This window comes from Triticum dicoccoides, chromosome 6B (genome assembly GCF_002162155.2).
Source record: "Triticum dicoccoides isolate Atlit2015 ecotype Zavitan chromosome 6B, WEW_v2.0, whole genome shotgun sequence".
NCBI classification, from domain to species: Eukaryota; Viridiplantae; Streptophyta; class Magnoliopsida; order Poales; family Poaceae; genus Triticum; species Triticum dicoccoides.
Window position 1 is genome coordinate 393,221,522 of NC_041391.1, and position 16,014 is coordinate 393,237,535.

Genomic DNA, 16,014 nt, shown 5'->3' on the forward strand with positions numbered 1-16,014 from the left:
TACTCCGTAGTCCCATAGGATTGGTTGATCAGAGTCATACCCCAGTTTTGAGTATTTCCGGTGTAGTCGGTTTAGTATGATCTCAGAACCTTGAGTAATGCTGATGAGTATGTTACCACCCCATTTTTAGTAGGATGTCTCATTCTGAGCATTTTACTGCCGTTATGCTGCTGGAATTTCCCTAGGAGTTCGAGAGATACTAATTCCTTGTCCTACATTCTACAGTCTATAGTTGATGCTGACTCCGTCCCTGGTTTCGTTTCTCAGGATGTCATCAAGTTCTATTGTTCGTAGCCAGAACCATGGAGATGGTAGGGATGAGGATCCTCCCAACCCGCTTTCATTGACAGAGTTCATGTTAGAAATGGAGAGGAACAAGCGTGAGTCTAACCGTTTGTTGGCACGTATCGAGGAGAACACCGCACATCAGTCCAATAAGTCTCCGACCATTCATGACTTCATTCGCTTGCACCCACCTACCTTTCATCATTCCATCGAGCCACTCGATGCAGATGACTGGCTCCGTAGCATCACTCATAAGCTGCGTTCCGCGAGCGTAGCTGAAGATGACAAGGTCACCTATGCCACATACCACCTGGAAGGTCCTGCTAGTCTTTGGTGGCAGAACTATGAGGCTATGCTTCCAGCTGGCCAGATTCCTACCTGGAGAGATTTCACTGAGGCTTTTCGCGAGCATCACATTCCTGAAGCCCTCATCGATCGCAAGAGAGAAGAGTTCTGTAGTTTCACCCAGAGTAAGATGGTTGTTGATGCTTACAGTAGAGAGTTTGAGAACCTTACCCGCTATGCCACAGAAGAAGTGTCCACGGACGCCAAGAAGCAGGCTAGGTTTCGGAAGGGTCTCAACCCTAAGTTGCATCGTGATCTCCACCTACATCATTGTGATACATTCCAAGCTCTTATGAACAAGGCCATCAATGCAGAGACAGCTCAGCTCACTTACGAGGAGTCTCACAAGCACACCCGTGATTTGGGATCTTCCTCCGGCTCCAGTTCTCAGAAGCATCGGATTTGGGTTCCAAACTCCACTCTTCCTTCCGGATATGCACCCAGACCATCTTATGTGGTGCCTCCCCCGGCTCAGTCGTATGCTCCACCCAGGCCTACTGGTAGACCGCTTGTCAGTGCGGGTCCACGTCCAACTTCAGGGACTTGCTTCACATGCGGGAAGCCAGGACACTATGCACGTGACTGCTCTCAGACTAGTTATGCTCCACCCCAGCCCGAGAAGACTGTTGGCTGTGTTAAGCCATCACGCAAGATGATCAGTGTCAAGTCAGCCCCCACTGAACGTGGATGTGTGCATCATGTCTCAGCTAAAGACGCTCATGATGATTCGGATGTCGTTCTTGGTACACTCCTTGTCAATTGTCACCCAGCATCAGTTCTATTCGATACTGGAGCATCTCACTCCTTCATTTCTGAAGGCTATGCTCGTTTGCACGACATGTCATTTTGTGATATGCCAACTCCGCTTGAAATCCAAACCCCAGGGTCTAGATGGCAGACCACCAGAATTAGCCATGGTAATGAAATCCTTGTTGACAGACTTGTATTCCTTGCATCACTTGTAGCCCTCAAGTCCTCAGATATTAATATCATCTTGGGTATGGACTGGATGACAGCTCATCATGCCAAGATTGATTGTTACACAAGATCTGTTCAGCTTACACACCCATCTGGCAAGGTAGTCACTGTCTCCACCAGAGTTGCAAAGCGTCAGCTCTATTCTCTTAATGCCAGCCCTCTTCCAGACCTTGAAGATATCCCGGTAGTCCGTGACTTTCCGGATGTCTTTCCAGAGGAACTGCCAGGTGTTCCACCTGACAGAGATGTAGAGTTCGTCATAGATCTTATCCCAGGAACAGCTCCAATCTCTAGGAGACCTTACAAGATGGCACCCTTAGAACTAGCCGAGCTTAAGAAACAACTTGATGAGTCCTTGCAAAAAGGTTTCATCCGTCCTAGTTCTTCTCCTTGGGCTTGCCCCGTCCTCTTCGTCAAGAAGAAGGATGGTACGGACCGGATGGTTGTAGATTATCGTCCCGTTAATTTGGTCACGATAAAGAACAAATATCCGCTCCCCAGGATCAACGACCTGTATGATCAGCTCGCTGGATCCTCAATCTTCTCCAAGATGGATTTGAGGTTAGGATACCACCAAATTAAGATCAGAAATGGGGACATTCCCAAGACAGCTTTTGTCACTCGTTATGGCCAGTACGAGTACACCGTCATGTCCTTTGGTCTAACCAACGCTCCAGCTACATTCTCCCGCTTGATGAACTCGATCTTCATGGACTACTTAGATAAGTTTGTCGTGGTTTACCTCGATGATATTCTTATTTACTCAAAGAACGAGGAAGAGCATGCCGAACATCTTAGACTTGTTTTAGAAAAACTCAGAGAGCACCGCCTTTATGCCAAGTTCTCCAAGTGTGAATTTTGGTTGCCAGAAGTGACCTACCTAGGCCACGTAATCTCTGGTAAGGGCATTGTTGTCAATCCCGAGAGAGTCAAGGCCGTTCTCGATTGGACTCCACCTGAGACCGTTAAACAAGTTAGGAGTTTCCTTGGTCTAGCCAGCTATTGTCGCCGCTTTGTTGAAAATTTCTCCAAAGTAGCCAAACCCCTCACGGAACTTCTCAAGAAAGATAAAAAGTTCGAGTGGTCCCCACAGTGTGAGTACAGTTTTCAGGAACTGAAAAGACGCCTGACTTCTGCTCCTGTACTTGTGCCACCGGATTTCACAAAGGACTTTGTTATCTATTGTGACACCTCACGACAGGGACTAGGTTGCATTCTTATGCAGGATCGTCATGTGATTGCCTATGCATCTCGACAGTTGCATCCACATGAGGATAATTATCCTACACATGATCTAGAGCTTGCAGCCGTAGTCTATGCACTCAAGACCTGGCGACATTACCTTCTTGGTAAACGTTGCGAGATCTACACCGATTACCAGAGTCTCAAGTATATCTTCACCCAACCGGATCTGAACCTTAGGCAAAGACGTTGGTTGGAGTTGATCACAGATTATGATCTAGGGATTACCTACACCCCAGGCAAAGCCAATGTCATGGCTGATGCTCTAAGCCGTAAATCCTATTGCAACAATCTCATGTTGCAGGAAGGCCAACCACTTCTCCATGAGGAATTCTGTAAGCTTAACCTTCACATGGCTCCTCATGGATTCCTTTCTACCTTGGTGGCGAAACCTACCCTTGAGGATCAGATCATCTCTGACCAGAAGTTTGATAGGGGTGTTATCCGCATTAAGAGAAACATTAAGAAGGGAGTTGGTGGATGTTTCTCTATGGATGATCGAGGTGTTGTCTTCTTTGTGAATCGCTTGGTGGTTCCCAAGAGTCAACATCTTCGACAATTGATTCTTAAGGAGGCACATGAATCTCCTCTCACGATTCATCCCGGTAGTACTAAGATGTATCAGGATCTACGCCAGAGGTTCTGGTGGACTAGGATGAAGAGAGAAATCGCTGAGTTCATTGCTAAATGTGACGTTTGTCGTCGCGTTAAGGCAGAGCATCAAAGACCTGCTGGCACCCTTCAGCCTTTAGCTATTCCTGAATGGAAATGGGATAAATTTGGTATGGACTTCATCACCGGCTTTCCCAGGACCAAAAGAGGGAATAATGCTATCTTCGTAGTCATTGATCGTCTCTCCAAAGTGGCGCACTTCCTACCTGTTCGAGAGAGTATCACTGCTAGTCAGCTTGCTGACTTATATATTTCTCGAATAGTATCACTCCATGGTGTTCCACTAGAGATCAATTCAGACCATGGCAGTCTTTTCACTTCTCATTTCTGGGAGAGTTTCTAAACTGCCATGGGAACCCATCTTTCCTTCAGTACCGCTTTCCACCCTCAGTTGAGTGGTCAGGTGGAACGGGTCAATCAAATTCTCGAAGACATGCTTAGAGCTTGCGTTATCTCATTCGGTATGGGTTGGGAGAAATGTCTTCCTTTTGCCGAGTTTGCTTATAACAATAGCTATCAATCCAGCCTCAAGAAAGCTCCTTTTGAGGTTCTCTATGGACGAAGATGTCGAACACCTTTGAACTGGTCAGAAACCGGTGAAAGACAATTCTTTGGACCGGACATGATCCAGGAGGCAGAAGAGCAAGTTCGCATCATTCGTGAGAATTTGAAAACAGCCCAGTCTCGAGAAAAGAGTCAGTATGATCGTCATCATAAGGATATGACTTATGAAGTTGGCGAAAAAGCTTACCTTCGGGTTACTCCCTTGAAGGGTACCCATCGTTTCGGTATCAAGGGCAAGTTGGCTCCTCGTTACATTGGTCCTTTTCGCATTCTCGCTAAACGAGGAGAGGTTGCCTACCAGTTGGAACTACCCCCACATCTTTCTCGAGTTCATGATGTCTTCCACGTCTCTCAACTCAGGCGTTGCTTCTCGGATCCTATCCGCGGAGTGGACCACGAAACACTTGATCTTCAAGATAACCTCACATACCGAGAGTACCCGGTTCGCATTCTTGATCAAGCAGAGCGTGTTACCCGACGTCAGAACATCAAGTTTCTCAAAGTTCAGTGGTCTCATCATTCCGAGAGAGAAGCTACTTGGGAGCGAGAAGATCGTCTTCGACTGGAGTACCCCACTTTCTTTCCATCGACCCCTGAATCTTGGGACGAGATTCTTCCAAGTGGGGGCGAGTTGTCACATCCCTAGTTCTGGTATGACCTAGACTAGCTAGTCATTTGAGCATCATGTTAAATTCCATTTAAATTTGAAATGGGGATTTGTGAAACCCTCAGAATCATCTCTGAAAATGACCCAAATAAAAATTGTTCCAAAAAGGTCCAAGGAAATGTTCATGTTGCTCTCTGAAAATATTGGTCAGAGGTAAAATTCAAACAAATATTTTAGGAGCTCATGGATATTTAATTTTGGCCATTTGGATTAATCAGATAATTATTTGCTTTGGATATATATTGTTATATATATAAAATATGGTCCAAAAACTATGCCATTTATTAAGGAGCTCTGGAATAATATAGTTAGCTCCTGCAAAAATTGGCATAAGGTAATAAAATGGTTTAGTATTTTTATTAAATCAAACAGATGTCAAAAAATTAGAAAACAGAAATAAAAAGGGATACTTACCTGGGCCTCCTCCCTGTGCAGCCCAGCAGCAGCCAGCGCCGGCCCAGCCCACTGGCCCCTCCTCTGTCGTCTTCGTCCTCGACAGGAGGATGGGCGCATGCCCGACGCGCGCGCGTGCCGCCGCGCCACGCCACCAGCCTCCCTGCCTGTCTGCCCTCTCCCCTCCTCGTCTGGATGCCCCGGGAGAGGCCACGCGACCCCTCGACCCTCTCCCACTCTCCCGTGTCTCTCCCTCGTCTTCTCTCTCCCTCCCGAGCACCACCGAGCGGAGCTCGTCACCGCCGCTCATCGCCTACGTAGCCACAGCCTCCCCCTCGCCTCTCCGACACGCGCAGAAGCTCCGCCACGACTTCCCCGTCTCCTCCGTCAAGCCACAAGACGCCGGATGCCCTGTGGAGCCGCCGTCGCCATCGTCTTCCTCCTCGGACGCCGCCGACCGCCGACTCCGATTCGCCGTCTCTAGCGCGTCCCCGGCCACAACGAGCAGCCCTGCAAGTCTGCCGTGAGCCCTGCTTTCTTCTCCCCTCTCTCCCCTGGCCGCGCTCGCCGTCTAGCTGTCGTCTCCACCATGGCCGAACCTTCTCCGCTGCCGAGTTCGCCGTCGATGCAGCTCTGGTGACCATTTGGTCACCCCGGCAAGTCCAACAAGCTCGTAAGGCCCCGTAGAGCATCCCTAGCACTTTGCTTCGCTCGTCTTCGAGCTCCAAACGCGCTCTCGTGCATGACCGAACTCCGGCAGCCGCAACCGAGCTTGCCGCCGCCGACTCCGGCCATCCCAGGCCCAGCCACGGCCACCGGCCGACGCGCCATCGAGCTGGCTCTCCAACGCACCTAGCCGCGCGTCATTTGGAGCACCACAGAAGAAACCCGGGGCACAAGTACGCCGCGGATCTCGCCGGCGACTAACCGCCGGCGGGTTTGACTTGTTTGACCTGGGGTTTGACCCCCCCCCAGAGTCACTGACGCGTGGGCCATGCCCCTGTTTAGTTTAGGTGTCAGTTTAATTAGCGCTAATTAACTCTGTTAACTAACTATGACACTGACGTGTGGACCCCACACGTCAGGTTTGACCTGGACAGCCACAGTTGACTCGCTGACGTCACAGTGACACAGTGCTGACGCAATTATTTATTTTCTGGAATTAAAATAAATCAGGAAATTCCAGAAAATGTTTAAAACTTCAAAAATTCATATCAATTCAACCGTAGCTCAGATTGAAATAAATTATATATGAAAAATTATCAGAAAAATGCAATCTATCCATCTATACCAGTTTCATGCATAATAAAACAACTTATACTTGCTGTATAGGTGAAAACACATGAATGGCATTTATAAGAGCTTATTTTGGAGTTGCATTTGAACCTTTGGTTCAAATGGACTTCATTCAATTTGAATACTAGTTGCATTAGCTCAAACAGCATCACATCTACATGCCATGTTCATGCATCATATTGTTGCATATGATTTTGTATTGATTGCCGGCACCGTTCCTTCTCGATAGGTCCTGCTCTGGAGACGTTCCAGAGTACCTGTCTGTGAAGCAGTGCCTCCCTTGTTGATTTACCAGGCAAGCAAACCCCCTTGTTCATTCCGATACAATCCTACTCTCTCGCTCCTGCTCTCAGTTATTGCATTAGGACAACAACGATTCATCTGCTAGTTTGTGTTGCGGTAGTTGAACCCATTCCTTTGCATGACCTGTCATTGCCACAGTAAATAGTTGAAACCCACTAGCATGTGTAGGAGTTGATTGAAGCCATTGTTGTGTTCCTACCATGCTATGCCTGCTATTGCTTAGAGTGTGTCAGGTCTGATTCATTGGGAATGAATTGGAGTGCAGTCCTATGTTCTGATGCTGAGAGTGAAGTGTGTGAACACGATTTGGTAAAGGTAGCGGTGAGAGGCCATGTAGGAGTACATGGTGGGTTGTCTCACTGGAAACGTCCTTAAGCACTAAGTTCGGTGTATGTTATCCAATGACTAGATACTACCACACATTGGAATGCTTAAGTGCCCCTCTCGACTTACTAACCGACTTGATCTCTATCCAGGAGTCGCAACTAGTTTCTGGTGTTTGTAGGTAGTGCTATTTTTCTACCAAGTGGCACCCGGCAGGGTGGGCTTGGGATAGACTAGGCACACGTGGCCTGGTGTACCGAGTGGCACCCAGATGGTGGGCTCGGGAACCCTGCACACATCGTTTGGGGCCGTGAGCGAAACCCCGGTCGGATCTCCTTGCGGATGGAACCCGAATAGGCGATAAACCTGGACTAGAGTCTTGTGTGGTTAGTCAGGTCGTGGCCGACACCCTCGCCAGGCTTCCGCTTGAAGGTTGCCGAGATACATGACGTGTACGTGGCAGTAAGTGGTGAGAGCGTGTGTGAAGAAGTACACCCCTGCAGGGTTAACATGATCTATTCGAATAGCCGGGTCCGCGGTTATGGACTTCTTGGATGCTTACATGGTACATAGACAACTTGAAGTGGATACTCTTAAATGCTCAAGACAAGTGTGAGTGCTATGGATGGCCTTCTCGTAGGGAGACGGGGATGAATCCATAGTAGTGTATTGTGTGGTGATTAGTGGACTCGTGTGCGCCATATCACCTCAAGAGTTCTGGTAGTCGTAGAACAGGATAGCCATGGAGTTAAAGCTGGCTTGCTGCAACTAAACCCCACATTACCCTCTTGATACAAATGCATGTATGGTAGGATCTGATGTAAGTCTTGCTGAGTACCTTTGTACTCATGTTGCTTTATTTATGTTTTTGCAGCGAAGACTTCGGTCTTACTAGTGTTCTCGTGGACTTCGACGAGTAGCTTGTACCTCAGCTACGATCTTGATCGGATGTTGTAGATAGTCAGGCTCTTCAGCCTTTTTCATTTGTAGATGTCTGTACCCAGACATGTAATGCTTCCGCTTGTTGCTTGTATGCTCTGTATGATGGGTCTTGTGACCCCTGTTTGCAATAAATGCTATGTTGGCTCTTTGAGCCTTATCTATATGAGTTGTCGAGTTATGCTGTGATGCCATGTTGTACAACACATACTTGCATGTTATGCGTACGTGTAATGTGTATTGCTATGTGTGGGATCTGACTATCTAGTTGTTTATCCTTAGTAGCCTCTCTTACCGGGAAATGTCTCCTAGTGCTTCCACCGAGCCCTGGTAGCTTGCTACTGCTCCGGAACACTTAGGTTGGCCGGCATGTGTCCTTGTTCGTTCCTGTGTCTGTCCCTTCGGGGAAATGTCACGCGGTGTCTATCAGAGTCCTGTTAGCCTGCTATAGCCCGGTTCACCGGAATCCTGTTAGCCCAGTGCTACAGCCTGGATTCACTCGCTGATGACCAACACGTTCGATGCTGGGTCATGGATGCCTGTCCCTGTAAGTTAGTGCCACTTTGGGTTTACGACTAGCCATGTCAGCCCGGGCTCCTTGTCATATGGATGCTAGCGACACCATCATATACGTGTGCCAAAAGGCGCAAACGGTCCTGGGCAAAGGTAAGGCGACACCCGTGGGGATACCGTGCGTGAGGCCGCAAAGTGATATGAGGTGTTACATGCTAGATCGATGTGGCATTGAGTTGGGGTCCTGACACGCAGTTACTCCCGGTTGCCATTAGAGGGATAATGGAGAAGCTCGTCTGTGACACACTTACCGGTCTCTGCAACTTCTTCGACGTTATCTCTCGAAAGTCCATAAGTGTGAAGCAGCTCCAAACTCTACAAGAAGAGATTGTTGTCATACTATGTGAGCTGAGATGTACTTCGCGCCCACGTTCGTTATTGTCATGGTGCATTTTTGTGTCCACATCATGGACGACATCATCGACCTCGGGCCGACATTCCTTCACAGCATGATGCCATTCAAGAGGATGAATGGGGTCACCAAAGGATTCGTTCGTAACATGTCCCGTCCCGATGGGAGCATCGTGCAGGGGTATCTGACTCATGAGTGCATATCCTTTTGTGAGAATTATATAGGTGTCGGAGACCTTGTTGTTGGTTTGCCCATTAAGAAGCATGATGGAAAGCTCGAAGGAGATGGTCACAACAACGGCCGGAGCGAATTACACATGGACTATTTGGATCGACGGAACGACTTTGACAGGGCTAACTTAGTAGTGCTACAACACCTAGATGTGCTAGATGATTACGTGGCACGACACAAAGAAAGCATCGCAAAGAAGTACCGTGATAAGGGGATGCTCAAGACGGATGACAAAGTTACTATAGAGCATAGCTCCACTTTCTTGTGTTTGTTCAAAGAGCAAGTTCTTGAAAATCCTGAAGAAGAGGGCACTTCGGACAGATTGCTCATACACGCCTTAGCACATGCCCCCGCACCAAGCTCGTGACCTATCAGTCATACGATATCAACGGGTACACATTCTACATGGAGGCCAAAGACATGGGCAGTGATTACCAGAACTCCAGGGTGACAACTGAATGCGTGACCAACTCCAACAGCACAAATAAAAGATTGTACCGAAGGGTCGAAGAGATTTGGGAGCTTGACTATGCAGGAATGCACAATGCGACTATGTTCCGTGTCAGATGGGCCAAGGACGTCGTAAGAGAAAACAAGTATTTCACTACCACGTCTATACCCAATGCGAAGAGCACTACCGTGAACGTTAATGGCATCGCCATAAATGAGCCATGGGTACACACTAAGCACGTGACACAATTCTTCTTCATAGCCTGCATGGCCAATCCCAGCCGTGTTGTCATGAGTAAGGATGGCAATGGGTCGGGTTTGGACTGGGTTGAACAATATCTAATCCATATCCATATCCATGAAGATAGTCTTTGCCCAACCATGAAAATATCCATGGGTGAAAAATTGTGTCCATGTCCAAACCCGTCGGGTATCCATACCCACTGGATATCCAGTGGGTCCTCTCGAGACATATAAATAAGACATAATACAATGTTAACATAAGCTCTTCCAATCTTCACCTCGTGGCAGGCTAGGCCTCACTTACAGTAAACATCAACTTATGGTAACTCAACCCCCACTAACAACCAAATATCATTTAGGATTTTTTTTTCTAATATATGACAATGACGAGTCATTTAACAAGGAGATAAAAATAAGAGAAGGGGTGTTGGAGTATGTTATGGATGGGATTGAATGTCAACTATTAAAATTTCCGACGGGGATTGTGCAATTTCTTTTGCATGTTTTAGATAACAAAGTGTAAAATTGCAGTGGGACATGTGACTGTGGGGTAGGGATAGCAGACTTTTGCCCAATCGGGTCGGGTTTGGATATATCCATGGGTACAAGATTATATCCATGTCCTATCCACGAACAATCGGGTCGGGTTTGGACGCCGCCCATGGACAGAAAAGCATATCCAAACCCTATCCATTCGGGTCGGATATCCATGGGTATCCATGTCCATGGATAAAATTGCCATCCTTAGTCATGAGGAGATCCAAAAGGAGCATCGTCGGAATGGATGGAGTCACCAACGAGGAAGATTACGACCACTACGGCAACCCGATGAGGGAAGATGACGATGACGATGAAGCATATGTGAAAAGAAGAATCAATACTACGTTACCTAAGAAAGATCGTGCTCCATGGTTTCGGGAAAGTCACAACGAGGGGCTCAATTATTCAGCAACGAACAAGAAAGGGAAGAAGCTCAATGTGAAACTTCGTCGACGCAGTTGAGAAACCATAATTTATATATATATGTATCTATTTTATATATGCACTTAAGTAATCGTTATCGGTTAAATGATGTAACCGTATCCCCCTTCAATTACATGCATATATGGTTCTGGTGATATTCGTGCAGTGTGGGAGGGAGACGCCGTCGTCGAGAGAAAAACAAAAAAAAGGAGAAAGCAATACAAATGAAAAAGGAAAGTAAACAGAAAACAAAAGGACAATAATAAAAAAAATAAAATTAAAAACAACAAAAGGAAAATAATATAAAAGAAAAGAAAACATAGTAGTAGCGCTGGCTTATAACACAATGCTATAGCTAAAGTAGTTATAGCGCCGGAACCTAACCCAGCGCTACTACTATGTGTAATTTAGAATTAAAAAAACTATAAACTTAAACAGTTAGTAGTAGTGCTTGGTTACTATCCAGCACTATAGCTAATTTAGCTATAGCGTTGGGTCCTAACCCAGCGCTACTACTACTTTGAGTTAACCCACCGCGCGGGCTCAAATTTTGCCAAACTCCCATGCCCCCCACTCTCCCCCCTCCTTTGTGCTGCCGTGCGCCGCCATCGCCCCTGCCCAGTGCCGTTTCCCCTCAGCCCCTGCCCGCCGTCGTCGCCCTTGCCCGCCGCTCCGACCTCCTCCTGGTCTGCGCTGACGCCACTCAAGAGTCCTCGTCCGCGTCGTCGCTGCTCCGGCCTCCTCATCAGCACCGCCGCCGTCGACCTCACCCTCTCTCTGCGTCACCGCCCTTTAGGTACCCCCTCCCCCCCACCTCCCTCTCTCTCTAGTCAGTTAGGAACAAAAATCTAGCTAGGGTACATATGTTGCTTAATTTTAAAAAAATAGTTTTTAAAAACAGAATTGTTGCTACTTAGTAATAGAAGACAGTAGGAATTAATTAATTTTAGTAGATATTAATAAGAAACTTTAAATAAAATACCATAACAAATTTTGTAGCATTAAACAAAAAACAGTAGCCAAAATTTATAAAAAATAGTAGCAAAAAATTCTAAGAGAGAGAGAGAGAGCTCATTTAGGAAAAAAACAGAAGCAAAAATTCCTAAAGGGAGAAAATTTTGTAGTTTTTGTAGGCATATAAATTAGCTATAATTTTTGTATTAAATTACCAAATTAGTAAGGTCATTTCACTCTATGTACAGTAGCAAATAGAGAGAGATAGATCATTTAGGAAAAAACTGTAGCAAATTAGTTTAGGAAATTTAGCAAATTTGTTTAGGGCAATTTAGTTTATGGTATATAATATCAATTTAGTTAGCTAGGGTAGTTTAGTGAGGTCATTTTAGTGGGGTTATTTCACTCTATGTACTTGCTTGAATGATATATTTTGCAAATGATATATATCATTGATGTTATATGATTTTGCAATGTTGGTTGAATACTGAAAAATATCCGATTGGCCTATGTTTTTACGGAATGTTGACTCACTTCCGTTCAGGCAAATTTTAGGTGCTCCATATGTCCACTTTTTAGCGAAGGTCATGCCAAAAATATGGAGTACCCGAGATTTGCCGGAAGGGGAATGGATCAACATTCCAACCAAATATAGGCCCCTTTTTTCTCTTCATTATATCTTTTATTTACAATTGTTGAATAGGAAACATGTCTATCGACACCCAAGCCGGGGGTTCTGCTCGCCTCTCAAAAGACCCCATGAAGGCAGCAAATTAGTATTTCGATTACCTGGATGAACACCAGATGGGGTTGCATGGTGGAAGCAGTGGCACGAACCCCGACACTGAAGAAAAAGAGGTCACGGAGACCAAATGAGCTCGACATCGGACAAACTGCGCTCATGGAGATGTACCCCAAGAATTTAGAGCCAACGACGCAGAGGAAGCTCGTGCTGGGACAATAAACTAGGTTGCATCCTCAGGGAAGTCGCCAACATCAATGCCAAGAAGTTGAAGAAGATACCACATATGGAGCACATGCTCCTAAAAAAGTTGCACAAAATGTTCTTGTTCCCCGCCCGGGATGAAAGCAAATTTAAAGAGCCGTGGGACAACGTCGCAATAACAAAGATAAACAACAAGGCGATGGTGGCGTTCACCAACGACTTGTCCTCCTGGAAAGTTCGGGTGAAAAAAGCGATTGGGAAGAATGAACCATGGTCCAAGATTCATGCTGATAATCCATCAATAATGGAAGAGGACTTTCAAAAATTCAAGGAGAATTGCGGTAAAGAAGAAGTCAAGGCAAGGTCGGAGAAAATGAAGGCGCTCCATGCTAGGAACATGCCTGCCCACCACCTCGGAAGTTGTGGTTACGAGGAGAAGAGGCATGTATGGGACAAGGAGGACACCGAATGTGAAAGTCATGGAATACCATACCCCTTGGCGGAGTTCACCGACCCGCTAGAGCATGACTGGATCAGGGTCCGGTACAAGTGGGACCACGTCAAAAGGAGCTTTTACACGGACTCGAACTCGAGGGAGTTCATGAGAATTCTGGTAATTGTTATATTACATTATCATTTTAGTAAACCATCCACGTTCCTTTTGCAGAAAGAGCAGCACCAAACGACAGCCGAGAGCGACAAGTCATCACAGTCGTCGGCGAGGCCCAAATGGGACACTCCATTCAACCGGGCCCTGAACATACTAAAAAGGTCTCGGTGGACAAGCCGCAGTCCTATGGACGTGTGCACGGCGTCGGAGATGGCGCCTCATGGAAGATGTGCTACCACGAGGAGCCAGAGGAAAGAAGGACGAGACGGTTGGTCGTCACTCAGCAGACCATCGACGAGAAGGTCGCGATTGCGGTCAATAAGACCAAAGCTAAGAACAAAGAAGAGTTGGTCGGGGTAGTCAGTGGGTTGGTCACTGAAGCGGTGGCCAGCTTGATTCCGACAATTTTCAATTGGTTCGAAGAGCAATCCAAATGCACGGTCGGAGGACTTTCCCCTTCCCAGCTTTGTCAGGAGCAATTCGGCGAACACCACAACACCAACACCTGCTCAAGCAACCGCACAAGGTCCTGCTCCTGTTCATGGCAGCCCGACGTCCGTCTCTGGCATGCTCGGCGGGCCTTCATTGCTGGCTGAGCTCGACACCCTCACGGTAATTATGCATCATACCCTGTTCACCACCATGTCTATAGTCTTCCGTTTCTGTTGCCTTCTAGATGTTTGACATCACAGACATGTCTTCTTCGTAGGCCGATGATACCCCGTGCACCCTACTCTATGACATCAAGGGCCAAAAGGTGGCCATAGGAAATGCAACGATCGTGAAGCCGAAGGACCGCATGTTCCACAACCGAGAGATGCCCCATGGCGTCTTCAAGGTTAACATGGCCAGTGTCTTAGAGGGCTTCGAGAGTTTGTCTCCTCCGATACCAGTCGATGATGAGGAGACCCCTACGAGGATTGGCACATACAAGAGCTAGTTCTTGTCTTGGCTGAAGTCGCGTCTTTGTCTCCAGGCGCCCAGTATCACACCAACGCCATGTTCATGAGAAGGTATGAACACCACCCCACCTGCCAAATTACCTGCACCTGTCGTGGCGGGTGATAGTGTACAGCGCGAGGGAGATCCTCCATTAGTGCCAGATGACTCGCCCCCGTTGTCAAAGAAGCAAATGTTGATAATGACATGGAGGAGGAGGATGATGACTCGGACAAGTATTTCAATACTGCCTATGATGATGGAGGATTGATGGCTCAGGACAAGGAAGATTCAGGCTATGAGCATGGAGATGATGACTTGATGCTACCAGATTTGCCAGAGCCGGAACGTCCTAAGGCAGAATGCAAAAAGTCTCTCTTCAAGCGATCCTTGCAGGGGACTCCCCCAAATGCCGCATGAGGGAGTCCCGGATTAGGGGGTGTCCGGATAGCCGGACTACCATCATTGGCCAAACTATCATCGGCCGGACTATCATCATCGACCGGACTCCAAGACTATGAAGATACAAGATTGAAGACTTCGTCCCGTGTCCGGATGGGACTTTCCTTGGCGTGGAAGGCAAGCTTGGCGATACGGATGTATAGATCTCCTACCATTGTAACCGACTCTATGTAACCCTAGCCCTCTCCGATGTCTATATAAACCGGATGGCTCTAGTCCGTAGGACACAACAACAACCATTACAATCATACCATAGGCTAGCTTCTAGGGTTTAGCCTCCTTGATCTCGTGGTAGATCAACTCTTGTAAACATCCACAATATCAATATCAATCAAGCAGGACGTAGGGTTTTACCTCCATCAAGAGGGCCCAAACCTGGGTAAAACATCGTGTCCCTCGTCTCCTATTACCATCCGCCTAGACACACAGTTCAAGACCCCCTACCCGAGATCCGCCGGTTTTGACACCGACATTGGTGCTTTCATTGAGAGTTCCTCTGTGCCGTCACCGATAGGAAGGATGCCTCCTCCCATCTTCAAGGACGGTATTTTCGCCAAAGGAGCCTTGGCCGCCGGCCAAACTATCCGGCTAGGTGGTTTTCTTATGACCGCCTGTCCGGCCACCGCTTCGACAATGACCTCTCAAGTCGTCAAAAGCAATCTTCGCGTCAGCACGGAATTCACCGAGCGGCTGGATCCAATAGAGCTCTCGTCCGTAAACGAGCTCTTGGATCGCATCGCCGCCCTGAGAGAGATTAAATCTCCCCAGGTCACCCACCACGTTGCAGTGGTAGAGGAACAATGCGGCGACTCTTCTCCTATATTGAAAACTAGTCATGTCCGGGCTCCCGAACCCCCCATGCCGGATTCCCGTGGAGGGACGGACTTCGATCAAGCACTGAACTTAAAGTCAGGCATCAGACCAGACTCGTTGGACAACGTCCAGCAATCCAAGCTTCAAAATTTGGAAACTTCTCAGCCCTCGAGCCTTGAGAAGGGTAGGGTTCCGGACTTAATTCCACCCACCCGCCCAGACATATGCGATCTATCTCTAATCCGGCAAGAGCCCGCTGAGACAGTACATCACTACTGGGCCAGATTCCTCCTGGTTATGGACAGGATAAAGGATTGCCGAGAGGAAAACGCAATCTCAATTTTTTGCAATAATTGCACGGACGAGGGAATCTTGAACGCCGTCAGCCGTCGTGAAATTACACGCTTCGCCGACCTGGCGTCCATAGTACGAAAGTACTGTGCGATGGAGAGTTTCCGGACAACCGAAAA